This window comes from Lactuca saligna, chromosome 6 (genome assembly GCF_052625555.1).
Source record: "Lactuca saligna cultivar CGN05327 chromosome 6, ASM5262555v1, whole genome shotgun sequence".
Lineage (NCBI taxonomy): Eukaryota > Viridiplantae > Streptophyta > Magnoliopsida > Asterales > Asteraceae > Lactuca > Lactuca saligna.
In genome coordinates this window covers 78,026,633-78,041,229 of record NC_136422.1, presented here as the reverse complement: position 1 = coordinate 78,041,229, position 14,597 = coordinate 78,026,633, and positions in this window count along the sequence as shown.

Below are 14,597 nucleotides of genomic sequence, written 5' to 3'. Positions count from 1 at the left end.
GATCAATTGCAAATGCTATAATATTTGACCATTCTAAAATTTTCCAAATGTCTAGCACATTTAGAGGGAAAAAGGACAAGAATCGGTCTTGACTAAGATAATTAAACAACTATCAGAGGACAATCCAAAATTCACCGAGGATTGGTCGCTTGTGAGTAGTTGGAAGTATAGTATTGAATGGACCATATAGACATTATTATGAATAGATAAGATTCTATTAAGAATGAGTTGTCATATGGAAAATATGGAAACGTGTCCATATTGGGAATTGAATATTGAAAATCTATGTCTAGATTAGAAACATTTATGCAAAGGATGTTCAAAGGAATGTACTTTGAGTGAGAGACATCATATCTAAGGAATTGTATTGTAATAATCTCTGATAGCGGACTTTGTGATTTCATTGGAAAAAGTCTTTGTGACTTTTGTGCGGTGATATTACGAAAGGATCATTGCATAAAGTGTTAGAATCTAGCATATTCTATAAGTAGCAAGAATTTGATATTCTTTCACTTATGAAAAAAGGATTTGGAGTTGTGAAATGAGAATGATTGGAAATGTGTTCAATTTGATCTATTTCACAAAGTAAGAACCATAGGTAAACATTGTGTGCATGATAAGAGCATGGGACAAGTGTAATAATTCAAGTAAGAAGTTGATTACCCGAAACGACAAATAATGAGTAATCGATATGGGGATAAATAAAAGGTGTTTTATTTATACTCAAAGGTTTGAGGCCATATGGGATTAGTATTATTCTTGTTTTTCACATTTACATGTTTTGACTTCCAGAATAATTGAATTTATTAAGAATACTCGAATTATTCGAACAGGGCCACAGTCTTTCATATGTTGGAAGTAGATATGAATGAAGACTGTAGTGAATTGGTGTGTGGATTGTCTAAAAGAGTATTAGAAATAAGCAAATGTTTGCTGCAACATTCATGAGTGCTTATGAATATGATTTCAGCATTGGATCAAACCCACACTCACTTGGATCACTCCATGAATTGCATCACGAGTGATTGGTGAGACGATAACATCTTATATTCTTGAAACCAAGATGTGTGAGTTGTATCTTGAAAATCGGTTGCACATTGATAATATGTAAACGCACTAGTAACTTGGTGTCATAAAACATATTGTTGTGTGTGATTCGGTGAGTGAGTGCAAGCAAGCATTGAATCAAAGTTTATCCGTTCCTTTTATTCAAAGTAGGATAAAAGCGATATCTTTGGGCCATTCGATGATTTAGTGATGACAAACGTAAATGCTCGGCCGGGCTAGGGCTAATTTGATTTGTTCAATTAGTCAGTCGTCATAAATCAGAAGTCGAGAAATAGTACAGAGAGAATGATTTGAAATCATATCTCATACGATATCTAGAATGGAGGAATATATGATCCCTTATCTAAGGACACGCGTGTCTAATAGGATCAGAGTTGACAACGGCTTTGGAAAGCTACGATTGCAGATCAGAATCTGAAGTCATACGCATAATAGTTATTAGACTTATCCAAGTGGGAGACTGTTGGATTAGTGTCTAAGTCCATAACTATTTTGGTATGTACTTGACCTGATTGTGCATGGTCCTTTTGGGTTGCCTTCACCAAAGCAACTTGATTGGAGAAATAAATAGAGAGAGAGAGAGAGGTTATTATGATTTATTAATATGTTATAAGAATAATATATTAAAGGAGAAATCATATTTGTTTAATTAATATTGGTTAATAATTAATTAAGAATTAATTTTGTGATCAATGTAATTAATTAAACTAGAGGGGCTGAATTGTAATTATGTGATAGTTACAAAATAAGGTAAGGATTATCCTAAGTATAGGATAGACAAATTTAAGGTGATAATACCTTAGAATTTGACTATGATAAGGATTCAAGGATTATCTTATGGGTTGCTTGGTAAGCAAGCAACTAGATAAGGATAATGACTTAAACCCTATTTGTACACCTATATAAACCCCCTTGGCTCATGAATTCATGCAAGACCTTCCCTAAGGCTTCTTAGGACCGAATTCAATACCTCCCCTTTCTCCTTATATCTTCTCCATTTGCTCTTGGTGTTTGTAAGCCATTAGAGGAGTGACACTTATGACTCTAAGCCTTCCAAAGTCAATTCAGAGAGGAATTGGATTGTTATTGCTATATAACAATCAAGGTATGTTCTTAAACCCATTTATATGTTAATATTGATTTCCATATGTTAGAATTAGGGTTTATAGTCTTGGATTCAAAGCATGTACAATAGAGAAACCTAGATCCAAGCTTTAGGGTTTGTATGAGCACATAGGATGTCTTATGATCAAAACCCATCAGAACATCGAAAGAGTGAGTGTATAGTGGGCCGGGTTTCCTCCATCGACTATGATAGCCATGGGCTGTTGACACTTCACCATAGAGTGTGGGTTTTGTACTCTGGCGGTGTGCACCAGATCCTGATGGAGGAGGCGTACAAGTCCAGATTTTCCATCCATCCCAGGGCGATAAAGATGTACATAGATCTTCGCCCTGATTACTAGTGGCCATGCATGAAGCATGATGTAGCCTGGTACATCGAGAGATGACTGACTTGCAGGAAGGTCAAGGCCTAGCACCAGAGACCTGACGGTAAGACGCAGCCATTGGATATCCCTGTGTGGAAATGGGTCATCATGGATCGGTTGACCAAGAGTGCAGTTCGGCTAAGAAACTGGTCGACACCTACATCAGAGAGGTAGTAGCTTGACACGGAGTGCCAGTTTCCGTGATTTATGGCCGAGATGGATGGTTTACTTCCAGATTCTGGAAGAAATTTCATGACGAGTTGGGTACTCGTTTGCATTTTAGCACGACTTCTCACCCCTAGACAGATGGTTAGAGTCACCGGACCATCCAGACTTTGGAGGATATGTTGCGGGCGTATGTCTTAGACTTTGGTGGTAGCTATATTGAACTAACAGGTAGTACAAGGGAAGTAGGGTCGATCCACAGAGACACGGGACAATCAGTCTAATACCTCTTTGCGTAAGGTACTTGTTCACAAAAGATGAGGAAAGAAGGGGGGGAGAGGGGGGAGGGGCGTTGAATGTAGTGATTAAATAAACAAATTAAAAACACAAGTAATCAGCTAAATGAGTGAATTAAATTCAGAATTTGTAAGGGATACAACTTCATGTATGACAACTTAGCAATTGTGATTCAAAGATGACATAATATTCGTTCAGTTCTATCTAACTTGGTACTTGAAAGTGTTAACAAGCTCTAACACTTCCCATTCACCACATTAATTAACCAAAACAAGCTCTTTGATTAACCCTAACCTTACTAACCTAATCCAAACAAGCTCTTAGAATTAGATTAAAAGATTGCATGAAGCTTTATGTGAATGTTCCCAATAACACCCAATGTTCCTTACAAGCTCGGGAGTGTAAGAGTGTATGAATAACATTTACACTAGATTTATTCAAAAGAATTCAATTTAGTGCTTGTTACTTGTTCAATTTCACAAAACAATTACAGATTTCTCAAAATAGATAACTTGAATGACCTAACCCTAATTCAAATGGCCAATAAGAATCTCAATTAGAATCAAACATTCGATTAAAGAAAAATCAAATTCACTAAATAGAAATTGAAAACAAACATCATGTCATATGATTGAAATCAATTCCAAGAAGGCAAAACATGGAATTGGAGAAACTAGGGTTCTAGCCACACATGGCTAGAACAAGATCACAAGAATAAAAGATGGAAGTAATATGCAATTACAACTTACAAATACTAGAAATAATGTTTCCAAATGATTATTGATCAAACCCTTGCAAAAACCTTCAAAATCCCCTCTCAAAATGTGCTCTGATATGTTGTGTATGTAAAAATGACCCTCATCCTGTAATATGAAAGATAGGAAAAGTTGTCAAAAGGCAGTTTTTGGGTCGAACCTGACCCGTGTTAAAATAGGCTAAACTGACACGGGTCGTGTTCAGTAGCCAACACGGCCCATGTTAAAATAGGCTAAACTGACACGACCCATGTTAGGATGGTCAACAGCTTCTTCTTGGTCAAACACACCCCGTTCCCACTTTTCAGTGTAAATCCAACACGACACGTGTAATCCTCTGACTCTGAGTCCAAACTTGATTTTTCCAACTTTTCCATTTTGTATCCAATCATCCTGGAATCTTCACCCGTGCTTCCCGACACCTTCCAAAACACGTTTCAGTCTCCAGTTTACCTAAAAAGCACATAAAAGCGTGCAAGTAAGGTTGTTCTAGAGACTAACATGACTTTGATGAGATACAAGAAAAATGAAAGACAATTACGCTAAATGGATGCACAAAAGTGACTAAAAGGTGTGTAAAAAGGTGCACAAAATGCACCTAACAGATATCTACTTTCCCTTGCTAGAGTTTTCCTATAATAATAGCTACCATGCCTGCATCGGCCATCCTCCCTTCGAGATGTTATATGGGAGGAAGTGCAGAACCCCTATATGCTGGCGTGAGGTTGGATAGAGGGTCAGTGGGAGTACCTGTCACAACTGGCATTTTAGCTCGGAAATTATATTCCTGTGTAACCGTTCATCTATTGTAAAACATATACTCTAAGTAAATCTCACTCAATGCTCATTTAGATTCATCAATTATGTTCATCAAAGAGTCTGAAGCCCTAAGATCCATGGTTTTAGTTCATAATGGACTAAGACTTCCTTATTGGGCCTAATCAACCAATAAGCATCCAATTCAACCATTTTGGGCTTGGAAACCCTATTTGGGGTCTAATTGTGCCCACTTTCATAAAACTTAGCATTTTGGGCCATTTTGGGTCCAAAATAAATTAGTTACCCTTAATGGGCCTTATTGGGCATTAATGAAATAATTTGCCCTAATGGGCCATAAACTCCCATTCTTTTTTTTGATAATGGGCTGTGAACTACCCTAAAGGCCCATTAGGCTGGAAATTTTATGTTTAGGTTCCAAAAATCCTAAGTAAATTTTAATGGGCTCAAACTATTCCATCCCTACCCTTTTTGGCCCAAAGATCTCGGCCGAACACCACTTAACAAAAAAAAGAGTTGAAATGGGGGGGGGGGAGTTAACTTTGGAGGTGCCACCTCCATAATACACACCATGCATCAAGGCATGGTCTCTCATGTTCCCATGCTAGTCACCTCACCACCTTTCTCTCCCCTCTCTTCTTCTACTCTCGGCCGAGAGACAAACACACACACACACACACTCAAAAGTTCTCTCCAAACATCTCTAAAATCATCCTCCTCCTTCCACCAAGATTTTTGAGATTTTGCATGTGTTCCAACAAGATCCTTCACTAATCTCATCAATCCTTGGTAATATCTTGTACACCTAATTTTGATTACTTCATTCTTTAGATAAATCACTCCATATCAACATCTATTTTGTGATTTTACTTCCTAGAACTCCTTAAGTTCGAAATCTACTCAAGAAGCTTGCTAAGACCAAAAATCTCTACATTTCTTCTTCAAAAACTGAAGCATCAAGCAAAGGTGAGTTCATACCCCCTTTTTTTCAGTTTTCATATGATTTTTGGGGGAGAATGCAAGTAAAATGTGTAGATCTATGTGTTATATGCATGTTTTGTGTGAATTCTTAGTTTATTTGGCAAAAATGTGTTAGATCTTAGCAAATCTAGAAATTTTAAGTATTATTTAGCAAAGATCTATGAACTATGACATTATATACATCACATTATCAAGCCAAAAGAGATTACATGTTTAAGAAACAAAAGATTTCAACAAAAACTTGGTTAAGGGTCAAAATTGTCAAGAAAACAAAAGATAAGGGAAAAAAGTGACATTTATGTTTTTATGGGGACCAAACAGGTCCTAGATGTATAAAAAGGTATTTTTATGTTAAATATACTTTGAAATGGGCCAAAAATGCAAATTTGGGCTTAATGAGCCAAAACTTTTGGGCCTTACAGTTTGGGCCCAAACTTGCGAAAAAATGAAGTTTTGGGATTAAAAATGTTATTTGAGTAAAAATTTGGGTCATTAATGTAAATAAACCAAATTTAGGGGTGAAAATAACATTAATTTTCAAATTGGAGCAAAAATGTAAATTTTCCAAAAATTAGGCCGAAAGTGACAACTTTTCCAAACAAGAGGCTGAAAATACAATCTTCTACAAAACTAGGCCATAAATGTCAAAATATAAAACTTTGGATTAAATTTGTGAATTTCTAAACATTTGGCACAAAATTCCAAATTTTTATAAATTATGGACTAAAATGTCATTTTCACAAAACTTTGGGCCTTAATTGAAAATTTGTAGGATTATTGGCCAAAAATGTCATTTTTACAAAAAAAAAAAAAGCTTCTTATCGTCAATCAAGTAAACCTCGAGCTAAAACAAACAACGGAACAAAACAAATGAACGAAATACGTCGATAATTATTTATTGGACCTAACATTCACGTTACTTGGCCATTGGGCCCTAAGGGCCCAATTAAGTGTATATAGAGCCCAATTTTTTCCATGACGTGTTTATTGGGCCTTGCGACTCACTTACATGTTAATTTGGGCCTAGGTATTGGATTACATGTTTATTGGGCTTTTGTGGCCCATTTACATGCCTATTGGGCCTAAATTACTCTCTTACATGTTATCGGGCCTTTGTGGCCTAATTACATGCTAATAAGGCTTGAAATGGAAATTTCACATGCTAGTAGACTGTAAAAATACCTTTACGAAATCATTAAACTTCTTATACTTATATATGTACCTTTCGAATACAAAAAACATACCACATATACGTGAGCAATAAGCATAGTACAAAAAGGGGTTGAGAATCTAGTGAGACATGCCGGTTGACACCTCTGAGTGTAAAACCGTAGGCTATAGTTATAATCGGACCTGGAGTTTCAGGAGGAGATATGGTCCTCCTGAAGGTGTCACCTTGGAAAGGTGTCATCCGATTCAGGAAGCGGGGCAAGTGGGCCCCATATATATTGGTCCATTCAGGGTTTTGGCCCGGGTGGGCCAAGTTACGTATCTACTGGATCTGCCAGCCAAGCTTAGTTAGATCCACAACACCTTTCATGTTTCCCAGCTGCATAAGTGCTTGGTAGATTACTCCACAAGGGTACCTCTAGAGGATATTCAGGTGGATGACAGCATGAACTACATCGAGCGACCGATAGCCATCCTCGACAAGAAGACAAAGGATCTGAGGAACAAGAGGGTTGAGTTAGTAAAGGTGCAATGACAGCACCACAAGGGCTCGGAATGGACTTGAGAGTCGGAGGACGAGATGAGGGAGCACTACCCAGTGCTATTTCCAGATGCAGTAGACATCGAGGACGAAGTCTAAAATAAGTGGGGGAGATTTTTAATGCCCGGTTCCTAGTATGTACTTTAAATAAGATTTATTCATTTTTGTTCAGGAACTCAACGAGTTGGAGGCCCCAAACTCATCGAGTAGGAATGGATTTTGGACGCAGAACTTAATGTCTACTCGACGAGTTGAGGAACTCAACTCGACGAGTAGGGCTGCCAGAATGAAACCCTAATTTTCAGGGTTTAGCACCCTATTTAAGCACCTTAACCTCCAAAGGCTGGCCTCATTTGCAGCCTCCATCGTCCCAAACCGTAGCCACGAAACCCTAATATGTTTTTGAGAGTTTTGAGTCATTCTTGGTGCTTTCTGAGGTTTTGAAGTAGAAGAGACTTGAAGAAGGAGAAAGGAAGTAAAGGAGAAGAGTAGATCCAAAAGTTGAGCTCCATTTCTGGTTCGTTGGAGGTATAAAGCTCCTATCTTGTCTATTCAATGTATAGATCTAGTTTTGGAGTGATTTCTCAATGTTTTGGCCCAAGATTGCTAGCTTTTGAGACTTGGACGTCCCAAGCAATTACTATTTCAGATCTAGGGTCTAGAAGGGGTTTCATTGCATAAAGGTGCAAACTTAATGGCCATGGAAGCCCCATGCAAGCTTTAAGGTGTCATTTTGGCCTTTTAAGCTCCAAAAGGCCATGCAAGGAGGGAAAGTTAGGGACTTTACATATTTATATGGTGTCTAGGGCCTAGATCTCAGTTGTTATGCTTTGGTGTGAAGTATTATGGCTTTTGGGTCAAGATTTAGGTCTTAAGGAATTAGGGTTTGAGCTAAACCCATTAAGAAGGGTTATTAACATGTAAATTGGAAACTTTACCCTTAAAATGACACTTTTGGTATGTAGATGAAGTATGGGGCCTAGAAATGAGGGACAAGAGCTTAATCTATTAAGATGGCTCAACAGACTTAAGAACTCATCGAGTCCATAAAGGAACTCGATGAGTTGTGTCGAAGAATCCCGAGATGTTCGAGGAACTGGACCTCTATGGCAAAAAGGAACTCGACGAGTTGTGAAAGAACTTGACGAGTTGGATCGCGATTCAGGGTTCCTGATTCATGGAACTCGACGAGTTAATGGACCAACTCGGTGAGTTGAGTCAACCAAAATGTTGACTTTGACCTTGACTTTGACCAAAGTTGACCCTTAAGCGGTTATGAGTATGAAAAGGGTAATTGAATGAAATGTTTATGTGTAGGAGTCTGAGAGGGTTTGATTTCAGATCAGGAGTTTTTGCAGCTATTCCCAGTTATCGAGGTGATTTACCTTCCAGTAGAAGTGGGTCGAAGGCACTAATGCCGGCCCACTAGTAGTTGATTATAGTTGAGATGATTATCTTTGTGACAATTGTCTGGTATGCCACTATCTGTTATGATTTATGTGCTAGTATGTTATGATATTATGTGATAGTGGTAGGAGGGGTAGGTTAGACCCTGTAACTGGTTGATATAAACTAGAGGGTAGGTTGGACACCCAGATATGTCCCCGATTCTCAGGTATTGGTTTTTGGTTATAATATTTTCTTGATTTCAAGGTCTACTTGACGAGTTGGTTGCCCTGCCACGTCGAGTAGCAGTGGTTTGGTCCGCGTGTTTAAGTGACCTACTCGACGAGTCCAAGAAGGGACTCAACGAGTAGGAGCTGGAGGATGAAACCCTAATTTCCGGGGTTCTACACCCTATTTAAAGGATTATTAGCCTCCGCAGCCTCCCCTTACAACCTCTTGATATTCCATAAACCCTAACTCGTGTGAGTGTGCTCCATTTGTGTGTTCAAGCTTTGGAAGAGGATTTTGGTGAGAAAAGCTTGGAGAACAAGTGACTGGAAGCAAGGAACATGTGAGAATTAGAGATCTACCTTAGTTGGCATCATTTAGAAGGTATTAAGCTGTTATCTTGACCTCATTTCATTATGGATCTCAGTTCGGTGGCTTTTTGGGCTTTTCTAGCATATTAGGAAGCCTTTCTTGTGCTTGAGCTAAGATCTGAAGTTGCAACTTCAGATTTGAACTCTCTTCGGTCTCTAAGTCCATAAAGCTTCCAGCTTTTGCAAGAATGAGACTCTCCTAAGGTGTAAACTCCATTGCAAGCTTGGATTTGTCATTTAGAGTCTCTAGAGCCTTGCATACACGTAAAGTTTGCAACTTTATGTGATAAACATGCCTTGGGGATTTGGATATGTAATATGGAACCTTAGCATGGCTTAAAAAGCATATGTTTGGATGAAGGACTGAAGTGACTCGACAAGTTGCATGGTTAACTCGGCGAGTTCGATGAAGATTGTCGTAGACTCGATGGGTCAGTAGAGTGACTTGGTGAGTCAACTAGGGTTTTCCCAACCTTTGGACACGCGTGAACTTGGCGAGTTGCAAGGGAAACTCGAAGATTTGGCCAAGGAGTTCACCACCACAAACATTAGGAACTCGATGAGTCACTCAAGTGACTCAGCGAGTTAACGAGTTATGTAAGGAACTCGGCGAGTGGCTGGTTGTACTCGCCGAGTTCAGGTCAACATGGACTATTGACCTTGACAGTTGATTTTAACTTTGACCAAGGGTTGACTATTGGATGCCTGGAGCATTTTGGGAATTTATGAACATGGTTGTGTGGCGAATACAGGTGGTGGAGTTTGTGGCGGTGATCTGAGAGTTCGAGCTTATCTTTCGAGCCGATAGTGGTGAGGTGAGTTATCCTCACTATACTAAGGTGTCTAAGGCACCAAGGTCAGCCCATTGGATATGATTTCCTAGCAGTTGATAGTATGTTGAGTATGAGTTACTATTGTATGTTAGTTGCTATGATAGTTAGGTAGATCTATAGGACTACCTGTAGTATTGTGTGATTATTTGGATGTGCATTAGTTGTGTTATATGTCGACATATTATGTGGTATGGGTTGAGGTGATATTGCTTCGTGCGGTAACCAACAAACCTAGGAACATTCCAGATATGAGCTATGGGAGACTCGTACTGTGGGTTTGGTGACAACCCAGATGTGAGTTGTGGGCCTGAAAGGCAATCCAAACTCACACTGTAGGCCAGGGGGTAATCCAGTTTGTAAAGTTGTGGACCTAGTATATGTTGTTATTTGTATATGTGTTATGCGCAGTGTATTGGTATTTTGGGGGAACTCACTAAGCTATCAGTCTTACAGTTTTAGTTATTGTTTCAGGTACATTAAGGGATCGCGGTAAGGCGAACGCATGATCGTAAAGCGCCTCATGTTTTGTTTATGTTTATGGGAAAACTCTGATATAGACTATTTTGAAAACAAATCTGTGATAACTGTTGGTTTTAAATGTTTTGAAAAGTTTTAAATTAGATTGAATTTTATGGGTGTTACAAGTTGGTATTAGAGCCTTGGTTTGAGTGAATTGGAGGAGCACTCGTGTGACTCGAGTCTCAAATCAAAGAAAAGATTTTTAAAATGATTTTCAAATGGTGTTCAAAATAAGTAAAGGAGGATGCAGGGTGTACGATCAGCCAGAGCCAGTACGTAGACCCCAAAATACCATACGATTATTAGATATTGTGATATGTTCGAACAACATGCTAGTACTAGGCTAGGGATCTTTAGGAATTGCATGATATAATTGCCTGATTTCATGATCCTTGCTAGCCTAGGGTTTCCATATATGAGATTGACATTATTATTGTAGTTACTTGTGTATGTATCACGACTGTACATAATTAAGATCTTATAGCCTAAGAATGCTTGATTTGACCATATGTTATGTTCTCATCGATTAGGGAGTTAGGGTAGGATCAAATATTCAAAAGTCTATAGGGTCCATCGTTATGTATGACTAGCATATGCTAGTGCTGCAGGGTTGGTAGAAGTTTCATGGATGAGTGGGTTGTGTGAGGTCGGTAGGTCAGTTGTGAGACAGTTAGCCTTCCTCTAGGGGTGAGGTTGAGTGACCACCAGGTGCATGTGTATTGTTAGCGGTGTTATGGTGATACTTGAGACAAATATGGGTAGGTGTAGAAGGTAGTATGGGCTCATACTACTAAAAGCATAGGACCCATATGCGTAGCAAGGAAGTCACAACCCCTAGGGCTTAGTCGGGAGTTGGTTCCCAGTTATTTATGTGGATTATCTTATATCTTTTTGTATGTTTCAGAATGGTGATGACGAGACGCTTTGTGTCTGGATCAGGTTCAGGATCAGGATCAGGAGACGGATGTCAGAAGGGGCCAGCAGCACTTGAGCCTGTGGTGCAGATGGGGACAAATGAGTTAGACGCCAGGATTCGAGAGATCCTGCATGATGAGGTTGCCATTTTGTTCCGGGAACAACTACCAGAGATGTTTGGATCTATTAAGACCACCATGGTCGAGTACTCCGACGAGTGATACACAACCCTTGTAGAGACACTTTTCGCTGCAGCTGCGTCGGCTGTAACAATGGCAGGGGGAGGAGTAAGAGCCACTTGAGGCTTCTAGTACCGGGACTTCGATAACACGAAGCCCCCTACTTTTAATGAGACTCAGGATCCCATCAAGTCTATGAGATGGGTTTCAGATATGGAGGGGTGTTTCTTTAGTTACTTGTGTCCTACTGACCAAAAGGTCAGGTGTACTTTGAACCTGCTAAGGTCCGGGGCCAAGGACTGGTGAAGACTGACGACTGGGTCGTATACTGATGATTAGAGAGTTGTTGTTACTTGGGACCAGTTCAGGGATATGTTCTGCGCCCGATACATTCCATGGGTTGAGCGGGAACAGTTGTTACAGGAGTTTTTGAGTTTGAGACAGGATGGGGAGTCGATGACGGAGATCACCCGCATGTTCACAGAGAAGGTGATGTTCTGCCCATAGTTTGCTTCCGAGCAGGATCAGATGACTCGTTATCTGAGCATGCTCAAGACTGACATCCGTCGGTTTGTGCCTACCCAGCGATGTGATACTCTTTTGGAATTGTAGGAGCCCGCTAGGCAGCGTGAGTTGGAGATTGAGTTGTAGTTGAGGGAGCAGTGGTAGGCACCGACACAGTCGCAGCTGGAGCCTAAGCGGTCTAAGACCGCTGATTCTAGGACTGGGGGTCAGTAGAGCCGCACTTGTGGAAAGTGCGGCAAGGGTCATTCTGGGGTTTGTCGAGCTGGCAGTGGGTGCCACAGGTGTGGCAAGGAGGGGAATTATGCGAAGGATTGTCTCCAGGCCGCCCCAGTTCCGAGTTTGAGGTTATGTTATCACTATGATTAGGTTGGTGACTTGAAGGCCAACTGTCTGTTGCTTGCCGCTAAGCCAGCGCAGGTTCCCGCGCCGATTACATTGAGGATTTCTAATGGGAGGCCAGTTAAGGCAGAGCCTCCAAAGCCTCAGGGGTGTGCCTTCCAGCTTACAGCAGAGGAGGCCTGGGTAGCACTGAATGTGGTTGTTGGTATGTTTCTATCCTTTATCTCATTTATTATATATGTTTTATGCTTATTCGTTGTACTTGTGATTAGGTACTTTTTAGTGAACTCCTTGCCTGCATTGGTTTTATTTGACTTGGGGGCGAGTCGGTCTTTCGTATCACAGTCATTTAGTAAGGAGTTCGGTGTGCCAGTGGGCGAGCTAGAGTGTCTGTTGCGAGTCTATATCGCCAATGAACATGGAGTTTCTGCTTCTTTGGTCTACCAAGGATGCGAGTTGGAGATCTTCGGAGTGTCCTTTCCGATATATTGGATACTGATTCCCATAGGGGAGGTGTGTGTGATCATGAGGATAGATCGGCTTAGTCGATTTGGTGCCATGATAGATTGCGAGGGCCAACATGTGGTAGTTTGAACCCCAAGTGGGGGAGAACTGATTGCATATGGTGAGGGCACCAAAGTGGCATCAGGGTTTTTTTAAGCTGCCAGGACTCAACAATATATTCAGCACGTGTGTTGTAACATCTGATCCATATATTATTGGGATTGGTTAAATTTTTAGGGTTGTGGTGCTTGGACTTGGCCAGTTGGGAGTCCAACTTGTCAAGTGGAGGCATTTAATTGCGGTCACGGATAGGGACCGACTCAGCGATTCGGAAGGCCTGACTTGGCGAGTCAGTGTTATAGGGAGAAAACCCTAATTTTGGGGTTTGCCCCTATATAAACATCACTAGCTGCCTCATAACCTTCCATTTTACACCCTAGAAGATGTTCTCGACCGCAAACCTTTTGTGTGTGAAGAGAAAGAGCATTTGGGAGCTTGTCTTGCGATTTTGGGAAGGATTTCAATCTTTAAGAGGAAGGATCAAGGGAGGAGCACTAGATCGAGTATCTATTTCATGTTGGGCACCTTATTAAGGTATTAATATGTTACCTTAAAGCTTAGATTTCGTTTGGAAGATTATGACCATCCTTGAGGAAATGGAACCAAGTTTGGATCTGGACCTATCACAAGGATATGGTGCCAGATCTAGACCTTTTTAGGTCCCAAATGTCATAAAGTTGTCTCCTTGGTGCACCCTACTTCTTATCCATTCATTAGGGACTTGTAAGAAGCTTGTTGATGTGGTTTTGGTATTATGAGACTTAGTATGAACATAAAGTTGGCAACTTTACGTGGTATTATCACTAGGAGAATATGGATCTGAATTTTGGGACCTTAAATCCCACTGGAAAGGACCGAATACGTGGGAACTCGTCGAGTCGCTCTTGTGACTCGGCGAGTCGGGAGGGTTTTCTCATTCACAGCCAAGGGTTCACGACCAAGGGTTTATGGCCAAGGGTTCATGGTCAAGGGTGTTTGGTTGGACGTTTACGGTTGTAAACATCAAGGAACTCTACGAGTCTCTCGGGTGACTCAGCGAGTTGACGAGTTAAGCAAGGAACTCGATGAGTGGCTAATTGCCTAATTGTACTCGACGAGTCAAGGTCAATATGGACTGTTGACCTTAACTACAGACATAGACTTTGACCAGGGTTGACCTGAGGGTATTTATAAGTTTGTGTCATGTTAATCACCTGATGATTATGGGCAGTTGAGAAGGAGCAGCGTATAGGATATGTTTGATTTCAGCTTATCAGTTTAGTAGTCGAGAGGTAAGTCTTCTCACCATACCAACGAGTCTAAGGCACTAAGGTTCGACCATTTTATGATAGTTAGTATACTTGTTATGTAGAGGTGTGTGATATGTATGTATGCATGATATGCGGTAGAGATAGCCTTTATGGCTAATGGTAGAGATAGCTTGATAGCTAATTGATTTGTGATATGTGGTAGAGGTAGCTTTTATAGCTAATTGATCTGTATTATATGGTAGAG